Source organism: Aquarana catesbeiana, linkage group LG07 (assembly GCF_042186555.1).
Source record: "Aquarana catesbeiana isolate 2022-GZ linkage group LG07, ASM4218655v1, whole genome shotgun sequence".
Taxonomy (NCBI): Eukaryota; Metazoa; Chordata; class Amphibia; order Anura; family Ranidae; genus Aquarana; species Aquarana catesbeiana.
Genome location: NC_133330.1, coordinates 92804913 through 92825392, shown reverse-complemented (window position 1 = coordinate 92825392; position 20480 = coordinate 92804913). Strand labels below are relative to the sequence as shown.

General features: G+C 45.6%; 1 protein-coding gene across 2 annotated transcripts in view; it reads left to right on the top strand.

The window, feature by feature from the left end:
- Positions 1 to 4409: 4409 nt before the first annotated feature.
- LOC141103169 (3-mercaptopyruvate sulfurtransferase-like) overlaps positions 4410 to 20480 on the top strand; it is a 107221-nt gene continuing 91150 nt past the window's right edge. For both annotated transcript variants that reach the window (XM_073592486.1, XM_073592485.1), the window contains exon 1: positions 4410 to 4699. The gene's annotated coding sequence lies outside the window, so the exon portion shown is untranslated. The remainder of the gene's footprint in view (positions 4700 to 20480) is intronic.

Sequence of the window (20480 nt, the reverse complement as noted above, 5' to 3'; positions counted from 1 at the left end):
ATCCCTCTCCTGACACCTACACTGATCCCTCTCCTGACACATACACTGATCCCTCTCCTGACACCTACACCGATCTCTCTCCTGACACCTACACCGATCCCTCTCCTGACACCTACACTGATCCCTCTCCTGACACCTACACCGATCCCTCTCCTGACACCTACAACGATCCCTCTCCTGACACATACACTGATCCCTCTCCTGACACCTACACTGATCTCTCTCCTGACACATACACTGATCCCTCTCCTGACACCTACACGATCCCTCTCCTGACACCTACAACGATCCCTCTCCTGACACATACACTGATCTCCTCCTGACACCTACACCGATCTCTCTCCTGACACATACACTGATCCCTCTCCTGACACCTACACTGATCCCTCTCCTGACACCTACAACGATCCCTCTCCTGACACATACACTGATCCCTCTCCTGACACCTACACTGATCCCTCTCCTGTCACATACACTGAGCCCTCTCCTGACACCTACACTGATCCCTCTCCTGTCACATACACTGATCCCTCTCCTGACACCTACACCGATCCCTCTCCTGACACCTACACTGATCCCTCTCCTGACACATACACTGATCCCTCTCCTGACACATATACTGATCCCTCTCCTGACACCTACACCGATTCTTCTCCTGACACCTACACTGATCCCTCTCCTGACACCTACGATGATCCCTCTCCTGACACCTATGACGATCCCTCTCCTGACACCTACACTGATCCCTCTCCTGACACTTACACTGATCCCTCTCCGGACACCTACACTGATCCCTCTCCTGTCAAATACACCGATCCCTCTCCTGACACCTACACCGATCTCTCTCCTGACACCTACACTGATCCCTCTCCTGACACCTACAACGATCCCTCTCCTGACACCTACACTGATCCCTCTCCTGACACCTACAACGATCCCTCTCCTGACACCTACAACGATCCCTCTCCTGACACCTACACCGATCCCTCTCCTGACACATACACCGATCCCTCTCCTGACACCTACACTGATCCCTCTCCTGTCAAATACACCAATCCCTCTCCTGACACCTACACTGATCCCTCTCCTGACACCTACACTGATCCCTCTCCTGACACATACACTGATCCCTCTCCTGACACCTACACTGATCCCTCTCCTGTCAAATACACCGATCCCTCTCCTGACACCTACACCGATCTCTCTCCTGACACCTACACTGATCCCTCTCCTGACACCTACACTGATCCCTCTCCTGACACCTACACTGATCCCTCTCCAGACACATACACCGATCCCTCTCCTGACACCTACACCGATCCCTCTCCTGACACCTACACTGATCCCTCTCCTGACACATACACTGATCCCTCTCCTGACACATACACTGATCCCTCTCCTGACACCTAAAACGATCCCTCTCCTGACACCTACACTGATTCCTCTCATGACACCTACACTGGTCCCTCTCCTGACACAAACACCGATCCCTCTCCTGACACCTACACTGATTCCTCTCCTGACACCTACACTGATCCCCCTCCTGTCACATAAATCAAAGAAAAGCACCCAGAGCACCAGCTGCAAGAAGAGAAATGAATAATGGCACACCTACGTATACTTCAATAGATAGTCACTGTACCTACCTAAATGAATTGTTCAAAAAGTACAAGTGACCATTGATGAATGGGCTGGTAATATAAAAAAACTTATGCTCAAAAATTGTTTACATACAGTCACTCCTCACTATGCTTAGGTATGAGCAGGCTAGGAATTGAATAGAAGTTAGTGGCCGCAGAGCAGTTAAGTGGCAGCAAGTGAAGAGTTAACATAACTTCTCTGCAGAGCACAGTATATGCAGCCTAGAAATGTAAACATAGATTAGTAAATAGTAGATAGTAAACCCACCTGCTGAACTTCTGTGTAGACCCCTTACCCCTGGCATTCTCTGCTACACATGGGGGAGGGGCGTGGCTGAGCCGAGACTGAGAGGGCAGATTTCTTTCTTTAGTAAATGCAGCCAGCAGGAGCCAGGAGGAGAGCTCAGTGAGTGAAATCACAGGGCAGCTCTAAAGGGATCTGCAATCACTTGTGCTTCTAAAGGGACTGGAGGTGTTATAGGAAGCACAGTCCGATGTGCTCTAGACTGGCTACCATGTGACCCCCCCCCTCTTCTCACATGTCAGCGGAACCTGTCTAGCCTTTGTCCAAGCCCCGCTCTTACCTTACATTTGCAACTTGTAGCCAGGAGTTGGGGGGCGGAGCTGGGAGAGAGAGCCACTCTAATCAGAGGTAGCTTCCTCCACAGTGTGTCTGGACAGAAGTTTGGAGCTGTCAAATCTAAGCACTGATGTTGGGGATCCCCGCCCATCTCCGACATCAGTGCTTAGATTTGACAGCTCCACTCTCACTGCGGCCGCAAACCCCGGCTTGCCCACCAATCACTGGCTGTTTACACTCGGGGCATGAGAAATACAAGACCCGAGGCTTTTTGGGGACGCTGGGCAGGTGGGGGCCCCACAGGCAAGTGGGGCCCCCGGGCAACTGCCCAGCGTGCCCATGCGAAAAGACGGCTCTGCCTGCAGACCCTGTGTTTACATGTAAATATGTAAATAGAGGCAGCATTCATATGTAAATGGATGCAGAGCACATGTCAGCAGATGCGTGAGGGTGTCATTAACAATTAATGGCACTGCTGTGAATCTGCTAAAGGGCAGCACGTTTCTGTAGTGTCAGGAAAGCGATTTTGCAATGCGTTCCCGACACACACAAATGTAAACACAGGCTAAATGTCTCAGTTTACATTGGTGGTCAGTGTAAATCTTCTAATGCATGTACATGTGGCATAGGAAAAAAACCGTAGTAGGGAGAGACGGGAGAATTCACCAAATTAAGCAATTCATAAACTGTGGAACAGAGTATGTGATCTACGGTATAGTATGTCCATGTGGGCGTCTATACATTGGCCGTACACAACGTCCAATGCGAGTTAGAATTGGTGAACACAAATGCGGGATCATAAATCTAAGAGACAAATATCCAGTCCCTCGACACTTTGTAGAGGCTCACCAAGGGGACCCCGCAGGCATGAAAGTATTTGGGATTGAGTCTATTGGAAGTGAGCTGGATGCAGGAAGAAGACACCAGAGGCTTTGCAAAAGAGAAGCCTTCTGGATCTTCACCCTCGGCAGTCTCGCCCCAGGAGGTTTAAATGAAGACCCAGAAATACATAAAATAGTATAACGCTGGCATCAAACCACTGTGGAGGGCTAATTTTATATCCATTCAATTCTATATCTATTCAATTGATTAAACCTATTATTGCTGTGACATTCATATATCACCTGGCCCCATATATCACTCTTTTCATAGAGGTTTTAAGGTATTATCATTACATTCCCATTGTCTAAGCCATATCCTATTAGATCTTGTATTTCAACCTATAGATTACATCAATGTAATACTCCTCTCACAGGATATGTCCAAATATAAATAAAAATAAAAATAAAAATATACATTTACCTTAAGACTAGATCACAGCATATACAGGTCCTTCACGTGATAGTATATATGTGTATACTTATATGTATATACACGTGTAATCATATGTTGTATGTGTATGTGTTTTTATATATATATATACATATATCTGTAGGCAGTGGCTCTATCTAATATTCCATAAATAATATAATATATCCATATCCATTTCATCTAACTAATTTGATTTTTTATAATTCTTTCTAACTTAACGTAATCTAATCTCTATCATTACTCAATATCATATTTAATACATTCTAATGCTTAATATAAACCCCCATTTTTATTTCTATTTTTATTATTTATTATTCCTTTCGCTGATGTCTATTAAATAACCCCTGGGATACCCGAAATAATGTACAAAACCATTATATGTATTATATATATATGAGGTTATAACAAACCCCTTTTTATATTATACTGGCAAAGTACACAGACTTTTGTACTTCTATACGGATTTATTTATTTTTTAATAATATTGCTTTTTAAATTTTCTTATGCCCATATATGTCTATGAAAGTGGATGTGTATATATATATATATTTTTTTATACAATGTATATTATATGTATTTTATATTATTATTTTTTACTATTAATTCTAGTGCATCTCTTGCTGGCTTTTAAATACATACGTTCTGGATATTGTCACCTTCTAGCCATAATCCTATAACAGTCCCTGTTTCTCCACCTAGTTTTTAATTAGATTACTATGTCTAGTATCTGGTCATTTAGCCTATCCTCTCCTTCCCTGGTTCTTCCCATTTCCCCCTTCCCCCTCCCTTTAGTGGCACTATAGATTTAACTTATTATACACATATATTTATATATATTATTTTATCCCCTTCTAGCTTGTAGTTCAGACAGTTTTTGTCTGACTTTGGCCTCTATCTATGCCTACGGCAAAATGGAGGCCACTGTTTACCATAGTAAGTCAATCTCGTGCGCCGAAGGGCGCACGGGATATGACGTCAGGACCGCACTTCCGCCCTGTGGACCGCAACCCGGAAGTAAAGGAGCGGCGTGCGTTCCATCAGGTCCTACAGGACACAGGAACGTGTCACCGGCCAGGACCTGTCAGCAATGGAAGCTGATACAGTCACAGCCCCCACTGAGACACTATACTTGAGTAAATGAGCTGCCATCAGATCTATACACCACAAGGTATGCTATTTTCTCTCCGATCTTAGACCTCTAATCAACGTCCTCTGATGTATGTAATGTATTGATGAGAGGGGAGATGAGCACATCCTCTGATATGCCTTGGCTCATCTATATATAAGTATTGGTATGACCATTTCAGTCTGTCTTTTGTGGGATGTTTTCACTCCTGACTATATACATGGCCGCTGATCTAAATCTAAATATGAATTATAAACTAAAAATTAAAAAGTAAAAATTAAAAAGTAAAAATTATAATTAAAAATTAAAAATTAAAAACTAAAAATTAAAATCAAATACTAGAGCTAGAACTAGGAACTAGAAATTACAAATACAAATATAACTATAAATTAAACTAAAATCATATTAAACATAAAAAGTTTCTTTAATAAACATTAAAAATAAATAAATAAATATATTATGGCCCTTTAATAATGACAACAAAGCCAAGACCCACCCTTCTCAGAGGACCGCCCACTAATCAAGGGAGGAGCCTTAGAACTAACCTGACCAGTCTTGTCTAGATGGACACATATATAAAAGCCAGCAGGAGACCAACACTACTAAGGCTCTGATGAAGAAGGGTAACCTTCGAAACGCGTTAGCCAGCAGTAGTCCGTACGCCTCCTTCGGGGGACCTGGAAAACTGCTACCACTGGACTATTCGCCTCTGTGCCATATACAATGCGATTTTTTCTTCGACCTTTGTGAGTAGTTTTTATCTTGTTTTTAATTAATAAATCTGTCAAGGATAATGCACTAGGCTGGTGCGCTCTTTTTCTTTCTTTTCATCTAAATCTTCTAATTACATTGGGACTTGGTGTAGAATCCTTCCATTCACACAAGTGACCAGTGTGAATGTCCTCCTTACATTGGTGGTCAGTGTAAATCCCTCCTTACATTGGTGTTTACTGTGAATGCTCCTATTACATTAGTGGTCAGTGTAAATCCCCTTTACATTGGTGGTCATTGTAAATCTTCTCATTACATTGGGGCTTGGCGTACAACCCTTTTATTCACACTAGTGGCCAGTGTGAAGGTCCCCCTTACATTAGTGGTCAGTGTAAATCCCTCCTTACATTGGTGGTTACTGTGACTGCTTCTATCACAATAGTGCTCAGTGTAAACCCCTATTACAGCTGTGTGAAAAAGTATTTGCCCCCTTCCTGATTTTTTATTTATTTGCATATTTCTCACACTTAAATGATTCAGATCATCAAACAAATTTTAATATTATGCAAAGATAACCCGAGTAAATCCAACATGCAGTTTTTAAATTATTATTTAATTTATTAAGGGAAAAAAGCTGTTCAAACCTGCCTGGCCCTATGTGAAAAAGTAATTGCCCCCTCCCATGCTGAATCATGAATGAACTGTGATTAACCACAATTTTTTGGAAAGCTGAGTTCAATTTCACTTGCAACACCCAGGCCTGATTACTGCCAGACCTGTTGAATCAAGAAATCATATAAAATAAAAAAATTAAAGAACAGATTAGAAACAAAGTACATGTATCTGTCCAGGAAGGGTTTCAAAGCTGTTTCTAAGGCTTTGGCACTCCAGTGAACCACAGGGAGAGCCATTATCCACAAATGGAGATAACCTGGAACAGTGGTGAAGCTTCCCAGGAGTGGCCGGCCTACAAAAATTACTCCAAGAGCATGACAACAACTCATCTAGGAGGTTGTAAAAGAACCCAGAACAACATCTAAAGAACTGCAGGCCTCACTTGCCTCAGGTAAGATCAGTGTTCATGATTCAACAATAAGAAAGTGACTGGGCAAAAATGGCATCAATGGGAGAGTTCCAAGGCCAAAGCCACTGCTGACCAAAAAGAACACAAAGGCTTATCTCACATTTACCAAAAACATCTTGATTATCCCCAAGATTTTTAGGCAAATATTCTGTGGACTGATGAGACAAAAATTTTACTTTTTGGAAGGTGGGTGTCCCGTTTCATCTGGCATACAACTAATACAGCATTTCATAGCAAGAACATTATACCAACAGTCAGGCGTGGTGGTAATGTAATGGTCTGGGGCTGCTTTGCAGCTTCAGGACCTGGACGACTTATCATAATTGATGGAACCATGAATTCTGAGCTCTACCAGAAAATCCTAAAGGAGAACGTCCGGCCATCCGTTCATGACCTCAAGCTCAAGTGCACTTGGGTTATGCAGCAGGACAATGATCTGAAACACAACAGCAAGTCCACCTCCAAATGGTTCAAAGCAAAATTTAGGTTTTGGAGTGGTCTAGTCAAAGCCTGGACTTAAATCCAATTGAGATGTTGTATCATGACCTTATCAGGCCGTTCATGCTGGAAAACCCTCCAATGTGGCTGAAATAAAACAATTCTGCAAAGAAGAGTGGGCCAAAATTGCTCCACAGCAATGCGAAAGACTCATTGCCAGTTATCGTAAACGCTTGATTGCAGTTGTTGCCACCAAGGGCGTAGGGGGCAATTACTTTTTCACATAAAGCCAGGCAGGTTTGGACACCTTTTTTTGCCTTAATAAACGAAACCATCATTTAAAACTGCATTTTGTATTTACGTGGGTTATCTTTGTGTAATAATACAATTTTTTGATGATCTGAGTCATTTAAGTGTGACAAATATGCAGCAAAATAAAAAATCAGAAAGGGGGCAAATACTTTTTCACGCAACTGTACATTAATGGGCAGTGTTGAAACTCCTCTTTATATTGGTAGTTGGTAAAAAAAATCAGCATTGCCACTGATCACCCCACCCCCCACCTCCCAGCACTGCCACTGGTCCCAGGAGTTCTAGGATCCCTAGGAGTTTTCTGTCTATTGATGGGTCCCCTCACCACCCCAATCCATAGTGTGCAGGCAGGTGGAGAGCGAAATTGCATGGAGGGCATAGGTCTGCGCAGCCTGTTGCATTAGGGTGTGCACCCCAAAGCTCAAACACACATGCACGTGTTTGTATGTATGTGTATATGTATATTACACACACTCTTATGGCAGAGCCAATGCTATGGAAGAAGGTGTGGTAGCACTTTATTAATGGCAGAACTGGTCAGAGGGAGATATTTCCCATCTCCCCGCCAACACACAGAGTTATAATGTTAATGCGCTTGGGGTGATTAGGGTGTGCCCTGGCACACCCCCCCGCGCACGCCTATGATGGAGGGGGGAGGGCCCAAGAAAATGTTTGCCCAGGGTCCAATCAATATGAAAGATGGCCCTGCTTGCAGTAGAGAGTTTATGAGATTTGCACTTCTCCCTTCATGAAGGTAAAACCTAGCTCCCTTTTTCGTTCAGCAAAATAAGAATGTTTATAGAAAAGGATCTCGGTTAGGAGAAGGTTATAAAGGGAGGACACAGTATGCGTAGGGGGTTGCATACATAAAGACTCAAAGGTGGTTGGAAAAACAAAAGAACAGAAAAGCACCTCTGAGTGCAATGTTTTAATGTGTGGTACATTAAAAGTATTCAACACTTACATATTGGTAGGTACAGGTATATTCATGGGAGATGGAAGCATCCTGGTACCAAGTCCAGAGTGTTCCCTCTGACCTTGCTGACGTCACACGCTGTTCCACGAGCAGATCGTTACCTTTCCTCCATAGGATACAGCCGGCTTCCTCTCCGGCTCCTCGCGGCTCATACAGCCTGGACTTGGTACCCCTTGGAACATGCTCTGGACATTGGCCACATCTCCAGGATACTTCCCATGAATATACCTGTACTTACTGATATGTAAGTGTTGAATACTTTTATTGTACCACACATTAAAACATTGCACTCAGAGGCACTTTTCTGTTCTTTTGTTTTTCCATGTTGATCCTGAGTTGGCTTCACTCCTGAGTAGGGATGAGCTTCGTGTTCGAGTCGAACCCATGTTCGACTCGAACATCGTCTGTTCGCCCGTTCGCACCAAATTCGTGTGGCGCGTCACAGCCCATAATTCACTGTGGCATCGCAGTGCATTGCTGGCTGATGATTGGCCAAGCATGCACTATGACCCGCATGCTTGGCCAATCACAGCGCCGTCTGAACAGAGAGCCGTAATTGGCCAAAGCCAAGGAGGCTTTGGCCAATTATGGCTCAGGGGATTTAGTACACGCCCCACACTATATAAGGCCGCCTACACGGCAGCCCTGTGTAGTGTGTGTTCCGGCGTTCATAGATAGAGAGAGAGAGAGACAGACAGTTTAATTTATTTTTTATTTCAGGTACTTATATAGCGCTGTCAATTTACGCAGCGCTTTACATATACATTGTACATTCACATCAGTCCCTACCCTCAAGGAGCTTACAATCTAAGGTCCCTAACTCACATTCATACATACTAGGGACAATTTAGACAGGATCCAATTAACCTACCAGCATGTCTTTGGAGTGTGGGAGGAAACCGGAGTACCCGGAGGAAACCCACGCAGGCACAGGGAGAACATGCAAACTCCAGGCAGGTAGTGTCGTGGTTGGGATTCGAACCAGTGACCCTTCTTACTGCTAGGCGAGAGTGCTACCACTACACCACTGTGCCGCCCTAATTTGATTTGAGTTAGATAGATTAGGCAGAACAGTCAGTCAGTTAGCTGCACTTACAGTGTATTGTGTGTGTGTATATATATATATATATATAAATATATATATATATATATATATATATATATATATATATATATATATATATATATATATATATATATATATATATATATACATTGTATTCAGTTTAGCTAGATCCGTTCCTGTTATCTTCTTATTGACAGACAGGCTTGTCTTGTTACAGTATTTACAGCTACCTGAAGAAAATTGCTGGTGTTCTTTTGATCCTATTAGTACCACAGTCAGGCAGCTAGACTATTTACAGTTAGTGCAGTGCGTCCTGCTCACAGTGTTCAGCTAAACCTAGAAGTTAGTGCGGTGCGTCCTGCTCACAGTGTTCAGCTAAACCTACAAGTTAGTGCTGTGCGTCCTCCTCACAGTGTTCAGCTAAAACTACAAGTTAGTGCTGTGCGTCCTGCTCACAGTGTTCAGCTAAAACTACAAGTTAGTGTGGTGCGTCCTGCTCACAGTGTTCAGCTAAACCTACAAGTTAGTGGGGTGCGTCCTGCTCACAGTGTTCAGCTAAACCTAGAAGTTAGTGCGGTGCGTCCTGCTCACAGTGTTCAGCTAAACCTACAAGTTAGTGCGGTGCGTCCTGCTCACAGTGTTCAGCTAAAACTACAAGTTAGTGCGGTGCGTCCACCTCACAGTGTTCAGCTAAACCTAGAAGTTAGTGCGGTGCGTCCTGCTCACAGTGTTCAGCTAAAACTACAAGTTAGTGGGGTGCGTCCTGCTCACAGTGTTCAGCTAAACCTACAAGTTAGTGGGGTGCGTCCTGCTCACAGTGTTCAGCTAAACCTACAAGTTAGTGCAGTGCGTCCTGCTCACAGTGTTCAGCTAAAACTACATGTTAGTGCTGTGCGTCCTGCTCACAGTGTTCAGCTAAAACTACAAGTTAGTGTGGTGCATCCACCTCACAGTGTTCAGCTAAAACTACAAGTTAGTGCGGTGCGTCCACCTCACAGTGTTCAGCTAAACCTACAAGTTAGTGCGGTGCGTCCACCTCACAGTGTTCAGCTAAACCTACAAGTTAGTGCGGTGTGTCCTGCTCACAGTGTTCAGCTAAAACTACAAGTTAGTGTGGTGCGTCCTCCTCACAGTGTCCAGCTAAACCTACAAGTTATTTTTTTGCGAGCTCTGCACAGTGTTCAGCTAAAGCTACCTGTAGAAGGTTGGTGGTGTTTTCCTGATCCTATCACTACCGCAGGCAGCTAAAAAAGCTACAAGTTATTTTTTTGCGAGCTCTGCACAGTGTTCAGCTAAAGATACCTGTAGAAGGTTGGTGGTGTTCTCATACTAAAGGCAGGCAGTTGATTTTGCTAGCTGCAGTATCAGTATATATATATATATATATATATATATATATATATATATATATATATATATATATCTATATCTATATCCCAGCTTAGTGCAGCTACAGGCCATTAGTATGTCTGGAAGGCCAAGAAGGAGAGGCAGACAGTCACAAGCCAATAAGAGAGGGCAAGCAGGCTCTGTGTCTAGTACTGGTCGTGGTACATCCTCATCAGCACGTGGCCGTGGGACACGCCTGGCCTTTTTTTCGGCAGCTGGCCGCGTTGAGCAGCAACATGCGGAAGACTTGGTCGAGTGGATGACCAAGCCGTCCTCATCCTCCACATCCTCTCTCACCCATGCACAGGGTACTTTGTCTGGCAAAGCAGCGACCTCTTCCCTTGGCTCAATGTCATCAGTGACTCCTTCCCTAGCCCCACCATGTCCTCCTAAGGAGTCCCTCGAACTGTTTGACCACAGTGTTGGGTACATGCTCCAGGAGGATGCCCAGCGTTTGGAAGGCTCTGATGATGATACTGAGCTCGATGAAGGTAGTAACGTGAGCACGGACAGAGGGGGTGCCCAAGAAGGACAGCAATCTGGCAGTCATGCTCCCCCTGCTGCAGCATACTGCCAGGTTTGCTCCAGTGATGAGGAGGGAGGGGATGATGAGGTCACTGACTCAACGTGGGTGCCTGATAGGAGAGAGGAGGAGGAGGAGGAGGAGGCGGCACATCACCAATGAGGCAGGATGCCCTCCAGGGGCCAGCCTAAGGGCAGCACCTTGACTGCATCATACCGCAAAGCTCCACATGTGCAGGGCGCTGCAGTCTCTGCGCGTTATTCAAAAAGTTCTTTGGTGTGGGCCTTTTTTGAGACGAGTGCATCAGATCGCACCGCTGCTATTTGCAACATATGTCTCAAGCGTATCTCGCGTGGCCAAAACATCTCCCGCTTGGGTACCACATGCTTGACCAGACATATGTTGACCTGCCATGCAGTTCGTTGGCAAGCGTATCTAAAAGACCCACACCAAAGAACAAAGAGGACCTCTCCTTGCTCCTCATCAGCTGAGATCTCCAACCCCACTATACCTTCAGACCTCTCTGAGACCTGCACTGAGAGGAATGAAGGTGTAGAATTAGGTGTGTCACAGCCAAGTACTTGTCGGCAATCTGCTTTTGGTACACCGACGTCAGATTGTACCAGGCAAATTTCCCTGCCCCAGCTGCTGCACCGCCGAAAGAAGTTTGCGCCCAGCCATCCACATGCCCAGCGGTTGAATGCTAGCTTGGCAAAATTGCTAGCACTTCAACTGCTGCCTTTTCAGTAGGTAGACTCTGCCCCCTTCCATGAGTTTGTGGAATGTGCGGTTCCTCAGTGGCAGGTACCCAAACGCCACTTTTTCTCACGGAAGGCGATTCCGGCTCTCTACCAGCATGTGGAAGGCAAAGTCCATGCCTCGCTGGACAGGGCGGTCAGCGGTAAGGTGCATATTACCGCTGACTCATGGTCCAGCAGGCATGGACAGGGACGTTACCTAAGTTTCACTGCGCATTGGGTGACTCTGCTGGCAGCTGGAAAGGATGCAGGACAAGGTGCAGTAGTGTTGGAGGTTGTTCCGCCACCACGCCTCCAAAATGCTAATGATTGTGACACACCTCTCTCCTCCACCCCCTCCTCTTCTTCTTCCTCCATGGCCTCTTCCTGTGCTTTAAAAAACCTAAAAACCATACGCTTACTCCAAAAAAGTCATAAATGTAAGCAGCTAACACAACAAATAGAAAATTTGCAATAAATCATATGTAACCAAGTGTAGCGCTAAAAAATGAAAAAGAGAATATTGCTATATCACATAAAATAGCAAAATGAATTGTGAAAAGATAGTGTTTTGTATACTTTGTGAACATTCATACATATAGAACACTTATGTTATAAAGCCTTAGGGTCACCAAAAGTGATGACAGGATGTAAAATGGCAATAAAGTCCAAAACTGAATATGCAGGTACGGTGAACATAAATATTGCAATGGTGATAAATTCCAAAACATATATTCGTGAGAGATTTCTGTATGTAATCCAACATGTGCTGACAGACACTTGTGCGAACTACCACCTAGGATGACTGAAGGCTTACCAGAAAGTAGGGACCCACCTAGCATACGCTATATGGGTCAAACAGGCTTGGATTGCTCACTGGCAATGAAGGTAAGGAACCAAAGGCTGGTGAATGGTGAAGTAGTAACGTTGCTATCCCAAAAAGGTCTTCTTCATATGGAAGCTCGGACACCAACGGACATTACCCACATGTAATGAAGAAGGGGCTCATAGCGTAATTCCGTAAACCATAAAGAATTTTATTAAAAGGAAAAACACTTACATTTCAGAATAAAAAGCGCTTGCAAGTAAAATGGCGGCAGTGGAGTCCTCCCGACGCGTTTCGTCATACAAGACTTCGTCTGGGGTACTTGCCCACTGCAGCCAGACTCCTTTATATAGGGACAAGGACCCCTCTGATGAGAATCCAGCTCCCAGGCTTGTTTGCATTGGCACTTCCGGGGTCATCCAAGATGGCGGACCCGAGTGCTTTCCAAGCCTCTCTTTCATGTAATTCAATCCCCATAGGTCTAATGGTGTCATGTGTTTCAAGAGGAGACGTGATGCTGAATGCCTTCCAAGCCTCTCTTTCATATGATTCCATTCCCATAGGTCTAATGGTGTCATGTGCTTCAAGAGGAGACATGATGCAGAGTCCCGGCGTCCGGAACCTCCCACTTTCACTTATTACCACCCCTTATGACCTCTTAGTGGGTGTATGGAGGGGGAGGCCGTGACTCTGCGTCACCACATCAATGGCATCCCCCTAACGTGTATTACGATAAAGAACCGCGCTCGCGCATGCGCGCTGCGTAGTTCAGCGCGGTGACATCAACCAAGGGTGTGTGAAGGGCGAGGCCGCGACTGTGCGTCTCAACCTCAATAACGTCCCCCATAGTATAATAGAGACCGCGCTCGCGCATGCGCGCGACGTGGTCTAGCGCGGTGACGTCATCAAAATGCGACGCATGCGTACATCACCTCCGGTCTCCGTTCGATCACACCAGGAAGTGATCTGCAGAGAGGGGAAAAGGGCCGGAAATGATGTTGTAATCCCCGGACAAGCCTACAAAGTGTACGCAATAAGTGTGCATTAAGGGGTGACCTAAACACGATCAGGACTTCATTCAAAGATGATAGATGGGACCATAAAAAACGAAAAAAATTATATATATGAAGAAGATGAATTCTCAGCAGGAGAGAGAAGAGATGGACAATTAATTATTCCATCTCCTGATTCACTCCATGTCCCCATATAACTCATATTGTATTACTTCAAAAACGACAATACTTTAATAATAACTACCCAATTGTCAAAATAAAGTAAATATAATCATAATAAAATAATATATAATAGATGGAAGGCACATGTGTATAAAAAGTATCAGACATAATATACACCCTAGGTATTAATATTCCTAAACGGAAGTTGATGTTTCTTATCTCATGATAAATCTGTCAAGACTCATTTAAAAAGGCATTAACATCTACTTCCACGTTCATGCCTTGAGGAAAAAAGGTCTGTAGTTCATACGCCCAGAACATTTCAAGGCGTGAGACCCCTCTGATTTTGGCCCCCCCCTCCACGGCGGGACGTATTTGTCTATAATGACAAATTGTGATCCAGTGGGGTTACTATTATGATATTGCTTGTAATGTCTGGGTACTGTATGCTTAGAGTCCCTGCCTTTGATTAGAGCAATATGTTCCCCTACCCTTGTCGTAAACGTTCTGGTGGTACGGCCAATATATTGTCTACGACAGGGGCATGTGATAAGATATACTATGTATTTGGTACTACACGTGCAAAAAGATTTCACTGTATATCTTTTTCCCGTGACTGTAGATGTGAACTCTGTGACTTTACGTCCTTCCAGGTTATTGTGCAAACATACCACACATTTTCTACACGGGTAAAAGCCTGTCATGTTATGGAAAAAAGAAGGCCTGGATGGTGGATTTATAATATTGGGGGCTATCTGACCCTGTAGAGAAGGTGCTCCCCTAAATATAATCTTGGCCTCTTCTGGCAATGACCCGCCTAGAATGTTATCATGTCTCAAGACATCCCAGTGTTTTTTTACAATGCTTTTAATTTGTTTGTGCTGGGTTGAGAAAGATGTTATCATTGCCCATTTAAACTTTTCATCCGGTTCCTTTTTTGGCTTTACCTCGAGTAAAGTTTTCCTTTCGGTATTCATGGCTCTCTGGATCTCAAAATCCAGGTTGGCGTTGTCATACCCTTTATCTATAAATTTTTGTTTAAGGACACCTGCTTGTGTGATAAACACTTCCGTGTCCGTGCAGTTCCTACGGAGCCTAAGAAATTGGCTGCGAGGAACAGCACTTAACCAGGATCTATGATGGCAACTGGTGGTGGGAATGAAACCATTATGGTCAGTGGGCTTAAAGTAGGTGTTAAATTTAAATTTTCTGTCTACTATTTCTATCTCCAAGTCCAGGAAATGTATCTTGGTCCTGCTGGCCTCATATGAAAGGGAGATGCCCCTGTCATTAGAATTCAGACACTCGAAAAATTGTTCGAGTGTCTCAAAAGAGCCATTCCACAGGAGGAGGATGTCGTCTATGTACCTAGCCCACAGAACCAGCGAAGTGGTCCCGTGGGCATAGACGACATCCTCCTCCCACTTGGCCATAAACAAGTTCGCAAGACTAGGTGCGAACTTGGCACCCATTGCCACTCCCCGTTGTTGGAGGTAGTAGTTCTGGTTAAACCAGAAGTAGTTGTGTCTGGTTGCGAAGTCCAACAATTCGATTATATAATCACATTGAAACGTTGCAAGGGACTGTTCACGATGGAGAAAATGTTTGACTGTATCTATACCCTTCTCATGGGCTATACACGTGTACAAGGATGCCACGTCAGCAGTGGCCATAATGAATCCTTCCTGTATATTGACCTCCTCTAGGAGTCTAATGGTGGAACCGGTGTCTTTAAGGTAGGAGGGTGTACGTTTCACTAGCGGTTGAAGGTAGAAGTCGATGTACTTCCCAATTCTTGCCGTAATGGAATTGATACCACTGACAATAGGTCTACCGGGTGGACATGTAGGGTTTTTATGTATTTTGGGTAAATAGTATATGGTGGGGATCCTGGGAGCTGTGGGGACCAGAAATACCCTTTCTTTTTTATTCAAAATCTTTAAATCATAACCCTTGGTAATAAGCTGTTGAAGTTGTTTTTTGTCCTCTGAACCAGCGGTGCTCCGTAGCCGTTCAAGGGGCTACGCAAGTACGCAGGCCAAAAGATGCCATGCGGTGCTTGAGCTGGTGTGCTTGGGGGACAGGAGCCACACTGGGGCAGAGGTTCTGTCAGTTCTGCAGGGGCAGGTTCAGAGGTGGTTGACGCCACGCCAACTTAAGTCAGGAATGGTGGTTTGCGACAATGGCACTAACCTCCTCTCTGCCCTCCGACAGGGACAAATGACCCATGTGCCCTGTTTGGCTCACGTCCTTAACTTGGTGGTGCAACGGTTCTTGGGCAGGTACCCAGGCTTACAGGATGTCCTGAGGCAGGCCAGGAAAGTCTGTGTGCATTTCTGCTGGTCATATAATGCCAGTGCTCGGCTGACGGACCTCCAAAAGGAGTTTAACCTGCCCAAGAACCGCCTAATCTGTGACATGCCCACCAGGTGAAACTCAACGTTGGCCATGCTGCAGCGGCTGCACACGCAGCAGAGGGCCATCAATGAGTACCTGTGCGACTATGGCACCAGGACAGGGTCAGGGGAGCTTTTTTTTTTTCCCCACGCCAGTGGGCCATGATCAGGGATGCATGCACTGTCCTGTCACCATTTGAGGAGGCCACGAGGATGGTGAGCAGTGACAGTGCATGCATCAGTGACACTGTCCCCCTTGTCCACCTGTTGGAGCACACGCTGCGTGGAATAATGGACAGGGCACTTGAGGCAGAACAGAGGCAGGAAGAGGAGGACTTCCTTAGCTCTCAAGGCCCCCTTTATCCAGACAGTGTTCCTGCGTGCCCGCCGATCACACAGGAAGAGGACGAGGAGGAGGAGGAGGAGGAGGAGGAAGATTGTGTCAGTATGGAGGTGGAGCCTGGCACTCAGCATCAGCAGCAGTCTTTAAGGGATCAGTCCCAAGAAACACATGGACTTGTACGTGGCTGGGAGGAGGTGGCTGCGGACCATGTCGTCCTTAGTGACCCAGAGGACTCTGGACCGAATGCCTCAGCAAACCTACGCTGCATGGCCTCCCTGATCCTGCAAAGCCTGCGTAAGGATCCTCGTATTTGTGGTATCAAGGAGAAGGACCAATACTGGCTGGCAACCCTCCTTGATCCACGTTACAAGGGTAAGGTTGCGGACCTTATCTTGCCATCGCAGAGGGAGCAGAGGATGAAACATCTTCGGGAGGCCTTGCAGAAAGGTCTGTGCAACGCGTTCCCAGAGACTGGGAGGTTACAAGCTCCTGTTTCTGGACAACGTGTTGCTGAGGCTTCGGTCAGTCAAAGAAGGAGCGGTGGAGAAGGTGGCCATCTGACCGATGCGTTCAGACAATTTTTTGGTCCGCAGCCCGAAGGTATGATCGGTTCCAGCAACCATCGCCAGCGTCTGTTTTACATGGTGCAGGAATACCTAGGGGCAAGATCTGACTTGGACACCTTTCCCACCGAAAATCCTTTGGGTTACTGGGTCTTGAGGATGGATCACTGGCCAGAGCTTGCACAGTATGCAATTGAGCTACTGGCCTGTCCTGCATCCAGCGTTCTTTTGGAACGCACATTCAGTGCTGCTGGAGGCTTTGTAACCGATCACAGGGTGCGCCTGTCCACCGACTCGGTCGATCGACTGACCTTCATAAAAATGAATCAATCTTGGATCACCACCAGCTACCAAGCACCTGATGCTGATGTAACCGAATAATTTTTTTTGAAATCTCAGATCCCTTCAAAGACTGCCTATGCTGATGCTGAGTGACTATCCCTGAGTAATTATCCTCTTCCTCCTCAATCATCACGCTGATAGCTTGTAAGAACATTTTGGTTGTGGGCGCCACCACCAGCGCCTAAGGCCCAATTTTTCAGCCCCTGTTTAACAGGGGCGTGTAATTACAATTTTTGATGCAATACTTTGCAGCAGGGCTCGTTTCTGCGTTACAACTAGAGTATCTGTGAGGGGTTGCAGTGTTGTGGCACCAGCACCAGTGCCTAAGGCCCAATTTTTCAGCCCCTGTTTAACAGGGGCGTGTAATTACAATTTTTGATGCAATACTTTGCAGCAGGGCTCATTTCTGCGTTCCAACTAGAGTATCTGAGAGGTTGCAGTGTTGTGGCACCAGCACCAGTGCCTAAGGCCCAATTTTTCAGCCCCTGTTTAACAGGGGCGCGTTATTACAATTTTTGATGCAATACTTTGCAGCAGGGCTCATTTCTGCGTTCCAACTAGAGTATCTGTGAGGGGTTGCAGTGTTGTGGCACCAGCACCAGTGCCTAAGGCCTAATTTTTCAGCCCCTGTTCAACAGGGGCATGTAATTACAATTCTTGATCTAATATTTCACAGTAGGGCCCATTTCTGCACCCACCAAGAGCGAGTGAGGACTTCTGAAGAGGAGGAAAGACAGCAAAACAAATGTCACAGGGTTGATAACCCTTCCCTATGTTTTCCAAAAAGCTTAAAAAAGATTTTTTGGCTGGAGCTAAACACGTTAAAAATGTACCCGTTCAAAATTACAAACAGATTCTACTTAACAACAAACCTACAGTCCCTGTCTTGTTTGCACCGCCTGTATACTGCTGTTCAGAGTATATAGGGCCCTTTGCTTTCTGTTTGCATACTGAACTTTTGCAGGAAATAATTATCATAAAATAAAGTATTGAATAGAGACAAAATAATTCATCCATCCTGAGCCTATTGCATCAGCTATAATTTGTTGTCCAAGCTCCTTTCATCTTTTTAGTATCATTATCCTCAAGCCATTATGATAACTTGCTAATATTCCGACTATTATTAATATAATGTGATTGATAGCTCCATGAGCCAGTAGATTTACAGAATTCCTGAAAGGAAGCTCCAAGCATGCAATCAGCTCCTCATGAGCCATGACATTTACACTGTATATATACCTTCCAACTTTTTGAGATGGAAACGAGGGACCCTTTAACACCTATTAGCAAAAGTATGTAGGCATAGGACACACCCCCTGCTACAACCCCCTAAAGGAGAATTATACAAAAAAAAATAATATTAAATTGGACCCACAAGTGAATTTTTTTTTTTAACCACTACTATTCCTATTTACTGGCTTTTGAAATTTACAAATGCAGCAATTTAGAAATTGAATGAAAGGTTTAGCACTGGGAAACACTTTTTGAACATATACAACTATATAGGTCAGACCAAAATGTGGGACAAATGTTCCTAGGTGCAGTGCCATCTTAAGAGCATTATAGGCCCCCGGGCAATACAGTGCACTGGCTCCCTGTCTACACAATCACACACGATTGCCCATCAAATGCAGCTTTACTGTGCCCGTAAATGCAGCCTCACTGTGCCCGTGAATGCAGCCTCACTGTGCCCACCATTGCAGCCTCACTGTGACCATGAATGCAGCCTCACTGTTCCCACAATTGCAGCCTCACTGTGCCCATCATTGCAGCCTCACTGTGCCCATCATTGCAGCCTCACTGTGCCCACCATTGAAGCCTCACTGTGCCTATGAATGCAGCCTCACTGTGCCCACAATTGCAGCCTTACTGTGCCCATCATTGCAGCCTCACTGTGCCCACCATTGAAGCCTCACTGTGCCTATGAATGCAGCCTCACTGTGCCCGTGAATGCAGCTTCACTGTGCCCACCATTGCACCCTCACTGTGCCCGTGAATGCAGCCTCACTGTGCCCACCATTGCAGCCTCACTGTGCCCGTGAATGCAGCCTCATTGTGCCCACCATTGCAGCCTCACAGTGCCCATGAATGCAGCCTCACTGTGCCCGTGAATGCAGCTTCACTGTGCCCACTATTGCACCTTTACTGTGCCTACCATTACAGCCTCACTGTGCCCATGAATGCAGTCTCACTGTGCCCACAATTGCACCCTCACTGTGCCCATGAATGCAGCATCACTGTGCAACTATATAGGTCAGACCAAAATGTGGGACAAATGTTCCTAGGTGCAGTGCCATCTTAAGAGCATTATAGGCCCCCGGGCAATACAGTGCACTGGGGCCCTGTCTACACAATCTCACACGATTGGCCATCAAATGCAGCTTTACTGTGCCCATGAATGCAGCCTCACTGTGCCCGTGAATGCAGCCTCACTGTGCCCACCATTGCAGCCTCACTGTGCCCATGAATGCAGCCTCACTGTGCCCACAATTGCAGTCTCACTGTGCCCATCATTGCAGCCTCACTGTGCCCACCATTGAAGCCTCACTGTGCCTATGAATGCAGCCTCACTGTGCCCACAATTGCAGCCTCACTGTGCTCATCATTGCAGCCTCACTGTGCCCACCATTGAAGCCTCACTGTGCCTATGAATGTAGCCTCACTGTGCCCGTAATTGCAGCCTCACTGTGCCCGTGAATGCAGCTTCACTGTGCCCACCATTGCAGCTTCACTGTGCCCACCATTGCACCCTCACTGTGCCCGTGAATGCAGCCTCACTGTGCCCACCATTGCAGCCTCACTGTGCCCGTGAATGCAGCCTCACTGTGCCCACCATTGCAGCCTCACAGTGCCCATGAATGCAGCCTCACTGTGCTTGTGAATTCAGCTTCACTGTGCCCACTATTGCACCCTTACTGTGCCTACCATTACAGCCTCACTGT